Here is a 15536-nt window from a genome sequence, read left to right on the forward strand (position 1 = left end):
ACCTCTAAAGTTCACCAAAGAACATGTTCTATCTTCTTTCCTTAGTTTGTACGGAAACAAAAATGTAAAAAACAAGAAATTGTGCTTTTACAGGGAGTTGCGAGCAGCTTGGCTTTAGTCTTTTTTTCACACTTATGTTTGTGTAACAACTTAGAACTTGTTTATTAGTGAGCATTAACTTTATAAGAATAAGTCTGTTGCTAATGATCTGCATGCTTCGATACACTCTTGAATTGCCAGACTGTACAAGTCAGTGGTGTGCTGAGTTGAAGAACAAGTGTGGCAGTTATAAGTCATACTGGTGTCGGTGGTGTGTAGGTGTCATGCCAGCTCTAGATCAGTCTAAGTCGGCCTGTCATGTACTTAATGGGCAAACTTCTGCCAATATGAGCATTGGCCTAATGAGTTTGCAACACGTCTTCACTTGTGGGAAACAGAAAAACTCCCGACCAAAAATACACTTCACCCTTGTAGTTGGCTTTTGACGAGGGAGAAATAAAACACCCTGATGGTGTCAGAAAGTTTTTAATGAGGACTTTGTGGTATTTGAAGACACTGTACTCTCTCCTGTTTAATTCTATGTTGTGTCCCTCTGGAAATCTGCTGTGCACTTTCATGTTGGGCCATGAAGTGCTAACCTGTATCTCTGGCATGTTATCACACAGACTGTTAACACATACCTGAGATTCTCCCACTCTGTCCAAACTGTGACTTGTGCAGTTTGCTATGTGGAGGCTCAGATCTTCAGATTCTCAGAAGCAGACTCTGTTGTTTTTGTCTCCTGAACTCTTTCCTGTGAAAAAGGCAGATAAGTTATTGTCTATTTATGTTGTACTGTATTGCACTGTCACCCATGTCAAAACGGTAACTAGAGCTCAATTTAGCTTTCCAACATCATACGCAGACTCGCCGCTCGTAACAGGTATCAAAGTCCTTCCTGCTGTAATAACCGCTGTGAATTGCAGGCGTGCTTTTGAGCAAATACGTCCTTGAACCTGAAGACCTGATTGGCAGAAATCCCCTCCAGGCAATATGTATCCGTCATGCTGCTGTTGTGCAATAAAGTGATCGCCCAATAACCTGTATTCTAGACAAACATTATGACTTCATAAACTCAGAAGCCTGTTGATATTTAGTCTATTATAGTACTTTGAACTGCAAGTGAAGTATATTTCATCCCATGGAATCACAAAATGAGCAAGATATATGATACTAGAGCTGGAAAAAAATGATTAATAAATAAATTCATAGACAGAAAATTAATTTGCAACAATTTTGACAACTGATTCATCAAAACACGGAAATGCCAAACTGCACTGGCAAATGTACTATAATTTTATAGGTTCTCAACATGGAACCATTAGCTGCCTTTTGTAGTCTTTGGTACTCCAAATGTCATTGGAGATTTGGATATTGCTTGATCTTCATGGAAAGATGCGTTTGAGGGGTTGAAACTTTAGTTAACATCGACGTGATGTTCTTGAAGAGCTCAGTAAAAAGGGAAATTCAATAATTTGCATTTCCTTGATAAATGGATGTACCCCACCTGCTGATGAAGATCATGTGAAATAATAATAGAAATCTCCAGAACAGCTACAAAGCGGGCCTTGAGGTGAGATTGAATATCAAGGTGAAGAACTTTGAAACTGTTGGTCAGACCAAACGAGACATTTAAAGACATCACCTTACCATTTTATAGACCAAATGATAAATAGAGAAAATAATCAAGGATGAAGATAATTATTAGTTGCAGCCCTGTATGGTCTTGATGTATTTTCACTTAAAATGCAAATGATTCAAAGGCTTTAGCTGATAAGAAAAAGCACAACTGCTCCTGATGCACAGATTGCGTACATGCAGCTCTCCTCTGCTGCGTTTGGTCTGAGAATGTGTCGTGTTTGTGGCGTTTTTGTGGCTCATCAGCTGTTAATCCACACAGAGGTGAAGAAACCAATTAAAAGGTGATAAGTCATTATGTGACCAGGTCAGACTGTTGAGGCCTGTCTGTGTAGGTTGGAGAATCTCTGCCTGTTCTCACAGAATAATAGATACACGACTCACACTTTGATCCAGACTGAAATACTCTAAACATCTATTGGATGGATTGCCATAAAATTTGGCCGACATGTTCATGGTCTCCAGATGATGAATGCTAATGACATGAGTGATTGCTGACTTTTCCTCTCACGCCGCCACTAGGTTGACGTTGTTGATTTGTAGTGTAATATCTCCACCACAGATGGTAGGTTTGCTGTGACATTTGCTTCATGTATTCAAGGTCTCCAGAGGATGAACTGTAAGAACTTTGGTGATTAGCTTTTTCTGTAGTGCCATCGTCGGGTCAAAATTTGTCCAATGCTTTATGGAAAAATACCTGCAAAACTAATGATATTCCCATCAGCCTCAGCTGTACTTTGTGCCCACTGGGAATTAGCCAATGTTAGTGTGCTAATATTGCCAAACTAGTTTACATGTTAAACATTAGTCCTGCTAAACATCTGCATGTTAGCATTGTGACCGTGACAATGGCTCAAAGTACCACTGTGCGTAAGTACATCTTCATAGAGCTACAAGCGTCATACAAGGTCGTCAGGGATACAGGGATACCATCTTCAAATTGCTTTTGTCCAACTAGCAGCCCAAACTCAGCAGACACGAAATTTCCAACAATACAAAACAGAGAAGAACAAAAATCCTCACATTTGAGCTGCTGGAAGAAACAAATCGATTAACTGACAAACTGTTGCAGCGAGATAAATGTGTGCAGTCGTGTCCTCTAGCAGCAACTGAAACTCTGTGTGTATCATGTATTCCTGTTTGCCCTTTTGCTGGATTATATCACTGATTTAGTAACAGGTTAGAAACAGCCTGAAGGAGAATGAGATCATCTCACATGTCCTCTGTAGCTTTATAGGCCAGACATTGTGGCTTGAGGTGGTGGTAGTGGAGAACCTGATGTTGCAACTAAATGATGCCTCATACATGACTATACCTCCAGAACAAAGCCCCCGGGGGCCTTAAGTCTCTGACTCCACCACCACTCCCACTGCGGTTCACTCTTCACTGAACCTAATGAAGTCCTGCCTCCCTGCCCAGCAGGACCAAGGTGACTTCATGGTGTTTGTGTCCTCTCACATTTAATCCCACTGTTCTCACACGGTCACTGAAACTACTGATACTGACTTATAGTGTTTCTTTCAACAATCTTAGAGAGCTAAAAGACAATATTATCTATAAGCCCATGGCATAATGCCTCTTTTATGTTATGATTTTACTTTAAATATGCCACATCATAAGATAAAGTAAAATGTCATGTGTTCACTGTGTTTTTTTAAATTATTGTTGAGTTAAAAGGGTATTTATTGAATGGATTTGAGGGTAAGACTGTCACAATACTGAAGCCTTACTAGTCAACACCAGCAGTTCCTCTAATGCAAATGAAGCGAAACCACTAAAGGGTGTACTAAAGACCTTTTGTATTGGACAGATTTCAGCTATTTTCTAGCACCAATCAAGACCAGATGTTTTGATCTAGTCTTAAATGGCCTGTAAAGTATGCCCTGGATTTCGTTTTTTAGGAGAACAATAACTTTAGATGTTCAGACCAAATCAGCTTTGATTAAGTCAACAAGATTGTTTTCTCCAACCAACAATTCAAAACCAAAAAATGTTCAGCTCATAATGATATGACACTGAGAAAAACGGCAGTTTTAAATAAATACATAATATGAATACATTTCTTAATGTAACTGAGAAGGAAAATCTTTGATGTCATTCATTGATTATATATCTTAAAGGAGGGTATTTATGCTTTAGGGCTGCAACTAATATCTATTTTCCTTATTGATTAATCTAACCATTACTTTCTGAAGTAATCAATTAATCCATAACATGTCAGAAAATAGTAAAAATGTCCATCACAATGTCCCGTAAAGCCCAAGCTCTAATCTTTAAGCTGCTTGTTTTCGTCCCACAGACATGGGGATATATAGTATTTCATTTTACAATGATTTAAAACGGAGAAAAGAAGCAAATCTTCACATTTGAGAAGCTTTTATCTGTTATCAATATAGTTGCTAATTCATTTTCTGTTGGTTGCATTCCTCATTCTCAGATACATGTTGGATCTGCAGTTAAGTTTGTGCTCTGTAAACATGTGAGGAGTGATTGACGTGATAATTATCCTCACAACTTGTAAGTGGATTTGTCATTTGTCACTTCGTGTTGCAGTCAGACCTAATTACAGTGACATGTTTTATGATTTTTTTTTTTTTTTTTTCAGTATTTGTCATTTGATGCTTGTTATACTCAGGCCCAGCTACCAAACTGATTCAGACCTGTTATATTTAAGTGCACAGGCTTTAGGAAACAATCTGCTGGTGGATGTTAAGGATGATTGCTGTACTCGTCCTGACAATGGTTTAGAAATCCTAAAATGCTCTTATGTAACCGGAGAGCCTGCACGTGACCGCAGAACCTCTCACTGTTATTGTCACACACAGAGCGCCTAAAGACCACCAGCTTCCCCAACAAACCAGCTTCTGCTGTTTCTTGTCACTGCAGGGCAGGGTCTTGTACACAGCGAAGCAGAATGACTTTTTAAACAATAGCTTAAAAAGAGCTGTTTGTGTTTCCAGTCTGTGCTTCCTCTCTTCACTGTTACATCACCGTCACTCAGATCAGTCGTGGCAGGTTGTCCTGCACGTTTCTGACATGACAGCTGTCCGACTGTTTGAGGATTATCTGGTGCTGCTCCCACGTGGGGCACACAGGGAGAGGATTACTTCAAAAAAAAAAAAACTGAGAGTCTGTGGATCCGTGCAGTGTCGAGCTCACAGTGGTGCAGTTTCAGGCTGCAGGGAGTTAACACAGTGAAGGCCACAGGAAAGAGGAAAGTTCAGTGCTCCATTAGGGCAGCTGTCTACAAATGTGACACTGCTGATTAGCTCTTAATGTCCTGTAGCCCCAGTTTCTGCCTCTCAGTCATGTATTTACATTACATGACTCACAGACCCAAGGGTTCGTTTCCTGAAAAAATAAATATTTTCATCATCATTTTTAAGAATTTATGAAGATGTTCTCAGAATATTCAGAGACTAAGGTCAAATCTTTGTTGTGATGCTGTTTCCTGTCCTGGTAACTGGAAATATACTGTATCTCCTTGCTTGATTTAATTTTGGTTCACATTTTACAAATCAAGTCATCATATGTCATGTCAGGCTACCGCCTTTGTTTGAATATAGACATACATATATTTTAATCCAGATAGTAAGAAGAGTCTAAAGTTTTGTTCCTCGACCTTCTGGGTTATTCAAACATGACCATGTATTTAATTTTTTTGATGAATGTGACTCCAGTGTCATGGTACTGCATGAGGGCTAGAGGAAATAAATGGTCTTGTGTTCATCCAGGTCCGTGTCCTCTGTTGACCCCCCCGCCCCGTCACTTTACCAGATGCATGGAGCATAAATATATTTATAATAAACACATATATAATAAATAGGCACAGCTACTTTGCAACCCTTTGTCAAAAGGTTATATATTTTTATGAGCTATGAACATTTGAGTGATTTTTCACCTTCTCACTGTTATTTTCAATAAGTTTTAGGACTAAATAGGCTAAAATATCGTTGTTCTTTTTTCTTCCAGTTTTCCTCTGACGTACTTTATTTAATCATTTCACTAGCTTTTTTTCATTCCTATTTATCTATTTTCTTCGTTTCTAACTTTCATAAAAATAAAATAAAACATAAAACATTTCTACTTAATATTCTTGTTGATACATAGCATTGATTTCTTAAGCTCTGTGGTGGTGGTGGTTATTATATTATGTTGTATTTGTTAATGTGGCAGTATTTGAATCGGCGTGTGCCCCTGTTGTTTCAGGAGGCAGGGGGTCTTAATCGTGAGGCAGATGGGTCAGCAGAGTCTGATTCATTATTAATGAAGAGAGGAAGTAGATGGCCTTCTCCGCTGATGTATGTGTTTGTTCACCGTATCGATCCCGGAGGCCTGAAGTAGCCTTAATGGCCGCGAAGGATGCTGTCAGAGCAAATGTACGCTCGCTCTCTGACCAGGCGAGTGGCAAATATGTACATTTGTTTATTAGACGCAACAAGTATTTTCCTTTCAAATGCTGCTAGATGGATTTACAGGTATGTTGAGCCGAACACTTCAACCTACTAGATCCTTAATCCCGTGCAGAGTATCAAAACGGCTCATGCTAATTTTGCTTAATATACTGTATATTTATTTGTAATATAATTTTAGCCACATTAGCGGCATGGCTTTAGAGATGGCAGTGAGGGTGGGTCACTAGGTCCAGTCTTAAATATCCCAACAACTACTTGATAGATTACCATAACATTTTGTAGAGATATTCATGGTGCACAGAGGATAAATCCTACTAGCTTTGATGATTGCCTCTAGTGCCACCAGGAGGTTGGCATTTTTGATGCAGACAAACATTTATGTGCAACTCAGGGTGAATTTGAATAATACTTACAATCCCCTGATGTTTCATCTAGCGCCATCATCAGGTCAAACTTTTACTTCCAGTTCTTTGGTTTATGTCGAAATATGTGCAAAACTAATGATACTCCCATCAGCCTCAGCTTTGATTTGTGTTTAGTGCTAATTAGCGGAAGTTAGCACCAAAACACACTAAACAAAGATACTGAATACAAGTTGAGTAAAAGTCAGCTATAAATTTAAATAGTCTTTTTAGCCAAAAATGTAATTGGGTCGTGATAGTAAACTTCTAAAGGTATTCTCAACTGAAGTGTACTTTTCCTCGGTGTGAGATGTTGTAGAAAGACACTTTGGCATTAACACATCAGTGAGCTGCAGGTTCTGCGTGGCGACTATCACAATGCGTTAATGCAGTTAGCTAATGGGCGTGATCTGATTAGCAGTGGCCTCCCTCAGCCTGATAACAGGGTGTGCACTGCAGCAGTCTGTGTATTGTTCAGAGAGAGACGCTGAGCCTTTATATACAGGCAGGCTAATCCCCATGAGTCACAGAAAGTGAAACTCACCTTGACTACAGTTACTATGGATAGGAAGGATGGATGGCAGATGTGTATAAGAGACAGACTTTACATATTGGATATCAAGTTTATCTTTTTCCAAACTCATTGTCAATTCCATTTTTTTTTTCTCAAAAATTCTGTTTGTGAACCTTTTGAGTTAAGATTATTTTCCAGTCAAATTTTGCCTTAGACTCCTGAGTTGAATTTGCCAAGTTTGAACTCCCAAGTACAGAAATATAGAGTCTGAACTTGATCTACTCTGTATTTGGAAAAACCTATAGTATCAACCAATTCATGCAGCTAAGGTTAGTTAACTAGGTCGCTAGAGCTCACAAAGTCCACCAGTTGTTATTTAGCCAGATAGAAAGGAGAAGCCTTTGTCTGCTGCTGCCTGAAATAATTATTTTAAAAATGATTAGAGAATTACAGAGGGCTTAGAGAATGGTCACATGGTATCTTTTTTTCACAAACCTTGAGGTTTTAAGGCCCTTGATTTTTAACAGTTGTACTGTTAGCTGTTGAACGGAGCTGTAACCCGATACCTACATTTAAAAGTGTAATCCTCGGGCTCGAAATTGCACAGCCCTGTCGCACGGCTGTGATGCAATCAGTCTTCAAATGCAGCCTCTGAGTTGGGACACTAAAAGAAACTACAACTACATACCAATTGCCCTTCTAGGAAACTACAGGACTTAACTCTAGTCTTATCAAAAGATTCCCACAAAGGTATTTTATCTCTATTTTTAGCAAACAAGTCAACAAAATGAAGTTTTAAGTACATGGAGCTGTCTGTCTCTCTGTGATGTGATCATTATGTGCTGTGTGCAATAAAACCTCCATCCAGCATGTCTTGGGTCTGGACCATGTTACTGTAAGTCGATAAAGGAATTGATTTGGTTTCCAGCTCGTCAAACCCAGTCGATGTTTGTTGTTGAACACCTGGATGCCAGACATTTGTGTGTACGTGTGATTGCGTGAAAGATTGCATTCTTTGAGTCTTAAATCAGCATAGTTATAGGAGTGTGAAAACCAAGAGAGGTGCACATGAAGGATTCTCTGTATAGCATTTTAAATTACACGTGAGTGTTGATCTTTAAAGTGAGCGAAATGTATTTTTCACGAGTGTTTCTCTGATGTGAATCCAGGGATTATTGGCTGTACAAACCATGATTCGCTGCCAAAGTTGATGTGAGCAGGTAAGTAAGGATGTGATGTCACTGAATGGGAATCGTTTCAAACAGCTGTGTTGATGCAAATATTGGAGTGAATCGGACATGAAAGAACAAGGTGCGCTGCATGGGCATGCTAACATTTCATCTAACTGGGGATGAGCTCACCATCACACAATGTACTTTAGTCGACAATGCGATAAAATGCGGCTCCTTATTTGACAGCAACATTCGTTTTAGAATGACTATTGAACACCTTATCAAATACTTTGTTCTCCTCGTCACTTCCTGTCTGCTGATTGCCATCACCTCTCTGTCTTTGATCTGCTTGAGTGGATCCGACTGTCTGCATAGTCAAAGTGAAAGAATCTTGTTGGCAAGTCGACGCAGTCACACAGTGACTTCAGTGTTTTTGTCTATATCTACGATGCGTTGGCTGGAAAACAAACTTTGGAAAACTGTTTAGGCTACAGTGAGCAGCGATTTATTACCCAGAGATATCAATGTATTTAGTCACACCTCGGCCTGTTGAGACACAAGAGTAGGTTATGATCTGATCTGAAACTCAATTATTCATACTGTATCTTCACTTTGTGAGTGGTTTGTGACTGTGCCTGTTCTCACAGTTTGTAGTTCTTCTGCCACGTCAGTATCAACATACAGTATATATTAGGATATGGTATTTGACTCTTTGGCATATTTGCTTTATGAGCATCACCTGCTTTTCTTTTCTTCCTTGACAGAAGACTGTCCATCTTATTTTCTTCTTCATATTATCATGTCAGAATAAATCTTGCTGACCTGAATCCTTCCAGTCTTGCCAGCACCTTAGTACTCAATTGTTTTCTGTCCCTGAAAGAATCAGATTTATTCAACTTTATTTGCTGGAGTGTTAATGCACATAAACTGCACGTGAATTGGAAAATGTATAAATGTTTTCTCCGACTGGCCAGTGAGGCAACTTGTAGCATCAGTATCTCTCCCGTGAGTTCGGGCAGGTGTGCCTCCTCATTTGCACAGTAAAACAACAAAACCAGAGCGTAAAGCAACATGCAAATTTATGATAAAGCAGGTCAAGCTTTTTCAGGTTTTTCTCGTGCACAGTGCTGCTCAGGACTCACAAATAAGACCAAGTGAGGTAAAAGGGTTTTTATTTCAGGGAAGGTGTTGCCCTAACCAGTCATTTAGACATTTGTTTGCTCTCAGAAGGACTCGTGTAAATTAATCCGTCTTTAATGGAGGTTTCTGTGTACACTGGACTTCAATAGCTCCAAATAACTTATTCAAAAACTGACAGCACCTGTTCAGTTAAGTGTGTACTTGAATGGGACTGCACTGTTTGCTCAGTTAGTGAACACTTGACCATTTAAAATACAAGAAGCCCAAACCTCAAACTGAAACACAGGATTGCACTTGATACTGAAACCAGGTGTTTTACAGTCAAAACACAGTCAGATAATCAGCAATGACAAAGTGAGGGAGGGAAGGTCACAGTGGCTCTGTAGTGTCAAAGGCTTTGGCCTATTTTCTCACAGAAGCTAGCTATTAGTCTGTGGCTGTGTGATCTGTGATTAAAGAGCAAGCCTCTGGTTTGAGCTCTTTGGAAAGAGCCACAGGCTTTTAGGACGCATGCCCTGTCCTTATTGATAATTGCCACAAGTGAGACACACACACACACACACACACACACACGCTTGCTCGAAATGCCAAGGTTTAATCCAGAGCCTAGAGCTGAATGAAAGAAAATAAAGAGTGTAACAACAGGTGGAGCCTACAGGTGTCATAAATCAGCACTGTCTGTCTGCTATGATAAGAGGAGTAGATACATGGTGACGCTGGCCAATCACTCCACTGTCTTGTCTGGTTCAGATTGATACTGGCTTGAACTTAAAATTGTAAATCATGGTCATGTCTGTGCCATGTTTGTTCAGACTATACCATTCTCAGATTTCTTTAAGTGTAATCAGTCTATTCTATTCTGCAGAGCAGCTGGTTTCAGTTTTTTAAGGGCTGAGTATGAATGGTCATTGTCTACTGATGATAAGGTTTGGGTGGGTGTGTTCTCGCTGATTAAAAATGATCCCAGCAGATTGTCGAGTTAAACTCCTGCCTTTGATGAGCCATGTATGTGTTTACCAGGTTGTGGGTCCTGCCTCTTATCTCAGAGACAGCGTGTGACCATTGGACTTTGTTGCATGTTTCGTGGAAGATGTGTTTGTAGCCAGCTTTGTCACTATTATATACGTGGGTGTGTGTGTGTGTGTGGGTGTGTGCATCTCCTGTAAGTACTTTTACTAGAATTTTGAGCCTTCTTGTTGTGTTTTCCTTTTCCATTTTTCATGCTACATTATAGTTTTTCTCCACTAGTGTACTTTTTACTCCACTATATTTATTTATTTATTTGTCTGCTGTCACTGGTCACTTTGCATATTATGGTTTTACATAGGAAACATTTGATCATCTTATAGAAAATAATGCAGCTATACATAAAAGTACTCAACAGTGTATAAAGTTGGGAACATTTGCTTTACCTCAACACCGCTTCAACATTAAACTGCTGCTTATATATTAATTAATCAGTGGTAATCATTTAATAATATATACACCATTGTAAAAGAGGTCATTCACCATAATAATTATTGTTATGGTGATTATATGTACTTTAAGCCCCTAAAAACCTTTTTTCTTAGATTCAGGAAAACCAAAATCTGAGTGAACCACACCCTCTCAGTCCTGATGAAGCAGATTTGGTTCTTTTGCTTAATAAATCAAAAGTAAAGTTCAAACTTCAACTTTGAATGTTGATATTTTAGTCACAAATATTCAACTTTAAACTATTATTATTATTTAACTATTGTTAAATCTGTTTATTCAGCTTTTATCCGTACACTGTGGTCCAATGAGAGCATTTTACTCTTGCATGGACACTCTGTGTACACGGGACTGTAAAAGCAAAGGCAAAAATCCAACAGTTGTATATTAAACTTACAAGAGTGCATATAAAGCATATTGACAAAATTAAGGAAGGACATTAAACTAGCATTAAACAAATCCAGAGATTAAACAATATAGGATAAATCCGTCATTAAATAACTCTGAACCCAACCACATGGATAAAAGAAGCCAAGTTAATGTTAAAGACCTACACCTCACTAAGATTTAATCATTGCATTACAGGAATAGTGCTTACAACTGGCGTGCAGGCATGCACGTTTCTGCAATAACAACGATTGATCAGCCCCCTGGCTACACCCCTGTTTGACCATGTGAAGGCCAGCTGTCAGTGGCCAGCTTTTTTCACCCCGTCCTGATATCGACCTGATAGCCTAGCCTAGCCTGGCGCTGATGTGTCATTACGTAATGTTTGAGTTTGACTCGGAGCGATCACCACCATTGTACAGCAGCAGCCATGTGAACGGTTGAATTCATTTTTAGCAGCTGGCTGTTCGCCAAACAATCCAGCCAATCTAATTGTGTGTGCAGGTTGCACCTTTATGCTTTTAAGTTGAAGGTGGTTGGGTTGAGGAGTGTCGGATTGAACTTCACAGAGGACAGATGGTTTGAGAGCGACTGCCAGAGATTATTACATTAAGTAGAAATATTAGTTTGGTGTCTTTATAGTGGAGAACATCTGGCCCACATTCTCGTTTTTTGCAGCTCAAGAATGAATGAATTGATACAAAAAGCTAACATAGCTAATAGTCAGGTATGCAAAGGAAAGTCCCTTTTTTGCTCTGTATGCTCTGTGTATTTCTTGAGCATCTCTCCCTTGGAGAGGTCACAGGGGAGAGACATAGATCAGATATAGCAAAAGTCCCTGAGTGGACTCAGCAGCAGGGATGTTGTGCTTGTCTATTAAACTTTTAAAGGGGCATTTCCCTAATTTCCATTTACTCTTCATGAAGAGTGCTACCCAGCCAGTAGAAACATTTTTATCATGTCTTCTGTGGATCAGGCGAGGAGAGTCTAACAACAAACAAACTAAAGATGCAAATGAGTTGCATTATGGGAAATGTGTGATCCAGTGTTTCTATACTACAAGTCAAAATATCTAAGCCTCTGCTGCTTCGATTGTGATCAGTCCTTCTTGCATGTGTGTGCTTATAATTTATAGAGCTAAAATGATGATGAAATATCTTTAGTAAATGAATCATCTTTGGGTTTTCGATTGAAAATCCAAAATCAAAAGCAGCCTGTATATGTCAGTGTAGTGTCACTTACTGTTTTGTTCATTCTTTTTTCATTTAAAAGCTGTTCAAAAGTATTTCTTTGGCTCATTGAAAAATCTTTGAATTTGAAAGGCACCATACCAATAAACTTTGTAATGGATGTAGGGCAGCAACTAACAATTATTTTCCTTATAGTTAATCAATGAAATGTCAACAAGTAGTGAAAAACACCCATTCAAACTTCCCACAGCTCAAAGTAACTTCTTGATTTGTCCAAAACTAAACTTGGATATATGACAAAGGAAAGCAGCAAATTCTCACATTGCAAGATTTTAGCATTTTTGCTGACACAATAAATTAATGATCAGTTGCTGATTGCTTCCGTCAGTCTTCCTAGGAAAACTCTACATTGATTAGCTACAAATTTAGTAAAAAAAAAAAGACACATCTGATGAGCGTCTGCAGTTTTCCTTCCCTCCTCCTTCCCCTCAAAGATGGAGTGAGACATCCTGATTGAGCAAACTGTGGAGGAGTGACGAGAGGGAGCGGCACTCAAGGAAAGAGAGGGAGTGTGATTACCTGCTCTCTCTGCCTCCCTCTCTCTCTCTCTCTCTCTCTCTCTCTCTCTCTCTCCTTGTAGTCACCTCCCCTCTCTGGGAGTGTACGCACTCCTGCGTTCTCCCCCTGCTTGTTCACACACGCTCTGGGCTTCATGCTGCACACACACACCCACCGTCTCCTCTGACTGTCTGTCTGTCTGTGTGCACGTCAAAGAAGAAGCTCGGTCAGGACTCTTCTTGGACGGGACATTAAGATTTTGGACAGGTCGCTTGTGTGTGTGTGTGTATGTCTGTGTGTGCTTGTGTGTGTGTACGTGTTAGTGTGCATGTGTTTGTGCGTAGAAGACAAACAGAAGCTCCATGTGCTTGAGATAAAGCAAGAAGAGTGACTTTTTTTTTTTTTTTTTTTTTAAGGGATTTTTCATTCTTTCGGTTGCCATTCAGACACAGAGACCTAACTTTTTCTCAAGGACCTGCTGCTCCTCCTCGTGCCAGTGACGACTCACTCGACAGGGTGAGTGCTGCTGAACTCCCAGTTTGCTTCTCTCACACCCCTCGCACTCCCTCTTGCTCAATTGCTCACACTCTTTCTTTTTTCGTTCTTTTCTGAGATGTCTCTCTATTTTCTTTTCTGTCTCTGCAATTTGACAATCTGTTATCGATCTTTTACTCTTTAGTATGTGTGTGTGTGTGTGTGTGTGTGTGTGTGTGTGAGAGAGAGATAGAAAAAAGGAGAGCTCACTTTTTAGCCCGAGGAATCAAACTCAGGAGTATGTGTGCAGGAGACAGGCTTGAACAAGATGAAACAGAAATCTTCCCTCAAACCAGCCCTTTGCCTGAATCCATGCATATTTGGAAAAACTATTTTTAAAAAACTTTCCCTGCACAGCACAGATTTATTTTAATTATCCTATTACCCCAAACTTGGACACGTAGCCACTCATTCGCCGGCATAAGCGTGGAAGTATTTTCTTTTTTTTTTTGCTGACGACAAAAAAAAAAGTCAATATGAAACTGAAGTTGTTCCACAACAGTGAAAATGACATCATCATCCACCGTCCCAGTCAAGTCATCTCTACCCACAGATGGTTATTTATGGTGGCGTCCACCCTTGAAAACACTAGCGTTCACTGAAATATGTGCCTTGTGGTTTGAATGGAAGTCTGTTTGAGGTCTTTTCATTAAGCTTGGTATCCTGTTTCTCACGTCAAAGGATTATGGATCTGTGAGCCGTGGGTTTTGGTCCAAACTGTGGAAGTGTAGTCAGGGCCGGGGTATCGGAGCTCAGCGCTTTTTGAGTGCTGATCGAAATGTGCTTGATTGGCTTCTCAGGCTGGTGTACTTATTCTTTGATAATATTTTGCCTTTTTTAAATCAATTTTTCTAACTTAATCATACTCAGGCAAAATTCTTTATTTAAGACAGATGCATTCAGTAGCCTGGCATATAAAAGAGGGGATAAAACATGTTTATACCGCCCAAGAGAAAGTATTAAGAAATGTAGTTTTTGTTATTTGGTACCAAAACCTGGGTTTCATATTTGTACCAAAACAATACACACCTTACTTTCTGCTTATGTATTGGTTGTCCTGTGTCCATTTACAGTAAGAATCTCTGCGTGTAAGTGCACCCATGACTTGTGTTGTATTGCCTTGCACTTTATCTTTGCATTTTCCTCATAGGCTAATGGACTCACAGCAGAAACTGTCCACTCTCCTCAGTGTGTAAATGATGGAAAACTCCCAAGGGAAACCAATGAGTTAATGGGATACCTGCTCACCCTGTAGCCTTAAAGTGGCAATCTCAAAGCTTTCAGGTTTCCTGGTTGATTTGGGGGCACCTGTAGTTACAGGTGCTAACAGCGAATGTGGTTCAGTACTGCAGGTCAGAGAATTCTGGGGGCAGCAAAACAAGCTGTTGACATTTTATTAAAGAGGTCAGGCAGTAATCTGACTTTTCCCATCAATCTGTGAGCAACCGTATTCTGATTTTATGCTGCCAGGTACTGAGTCACAGTGCTGAGACGTTGGAGGTGTGCAGCCTGTCACCTGCAGCTCTCCATCTAACAACTCACACTGGTTCCATTGCTCCCTGCAATATTTCAAACTGATCCGCTGTCAGAAATTGCTGAAAATTACCGTTGTCTTGTTTTGTAGATGCATTTTTGATGCACGATAGCGGTAAGTGCTAAGCTCACTGATGAACACGTTGCATTTCCAGTAACTATACTTCACACGTCAACTTGTGGTGCGTCAATTACAAGCTTTCAATGTGAAGCTGCAGCAATAGAAAATGTTTGGTTTGCATTAGCAGAAACTGCATTTTTTCCGGGATGTCGCCACAGACACCCAGTTCATAAAACTGCAAATATATTGATATTGAAAAACTTTAATCAGGGGGCCATAGACTCAGTCACCATTGTGTTACCTCATTCAGTGATAGTGACTTAACAGAAATTTATGAAAATCTTCAATACATGGCTGAGATGAGTTTTGTCTTAGTCGTCTTTGAACCTACTTAGGACAATCACCATCAACAGATAATTCCAGTTTATTACAACTTTAGTATCGTTTAATTTTTCTCCTCGTTTCTATTGGTGATAATAAC

At 39.6% G+C, this 15536-nt stretch overlaps 1 protein-coding gene across 3 annotated transcripts in view; it reads left to right on the forward strand.

Moving 5' to 3' along the window:
• The window catches only part of coro2aa (coronin 2Aa), a 42307-nt gene that overhangs the window by 3022 nt on the left and 23749 nt on the right, over positions 1–15536 (forward strand). The window contains exons 1-2 of one of the 3 annotated variants that reach the window (XM_023428232.2): positions 13059–13194; positions 13344–13443. The exons of 1 other annotated variant lie outside the window; for it this stretch is intronic. The gene's annotated coding sequence lies outside the window, so the exon portion shown is untranslated. Of the gene's footprint in view, positions 1–13058; positions 13195–13343; positions 13444–15536 lie in introns of those variants that run through there. One more of the 3 variants, XM_023428231.2, reaches the window with a different exon arrangement.

The sequence above is a fragment of the Seriola lalandi genome, unplaced genomic scaffold, assembly GCF_002814215.2.
Source record: "Seriola lalandi dorsalis isolate HSWRI2012SDOR001 ecotype SW California unplaced genomic scaffold, Sedor1 jcf7180002054872, whole genome shotgun sequence".
In the NCBI taxonomy this organism is placed as follows: Eukaryota; Metazoa; Chordata; class Actinopteri; order Carangiformes; family Carangidae; genus Seriola; species Seriola lalandi.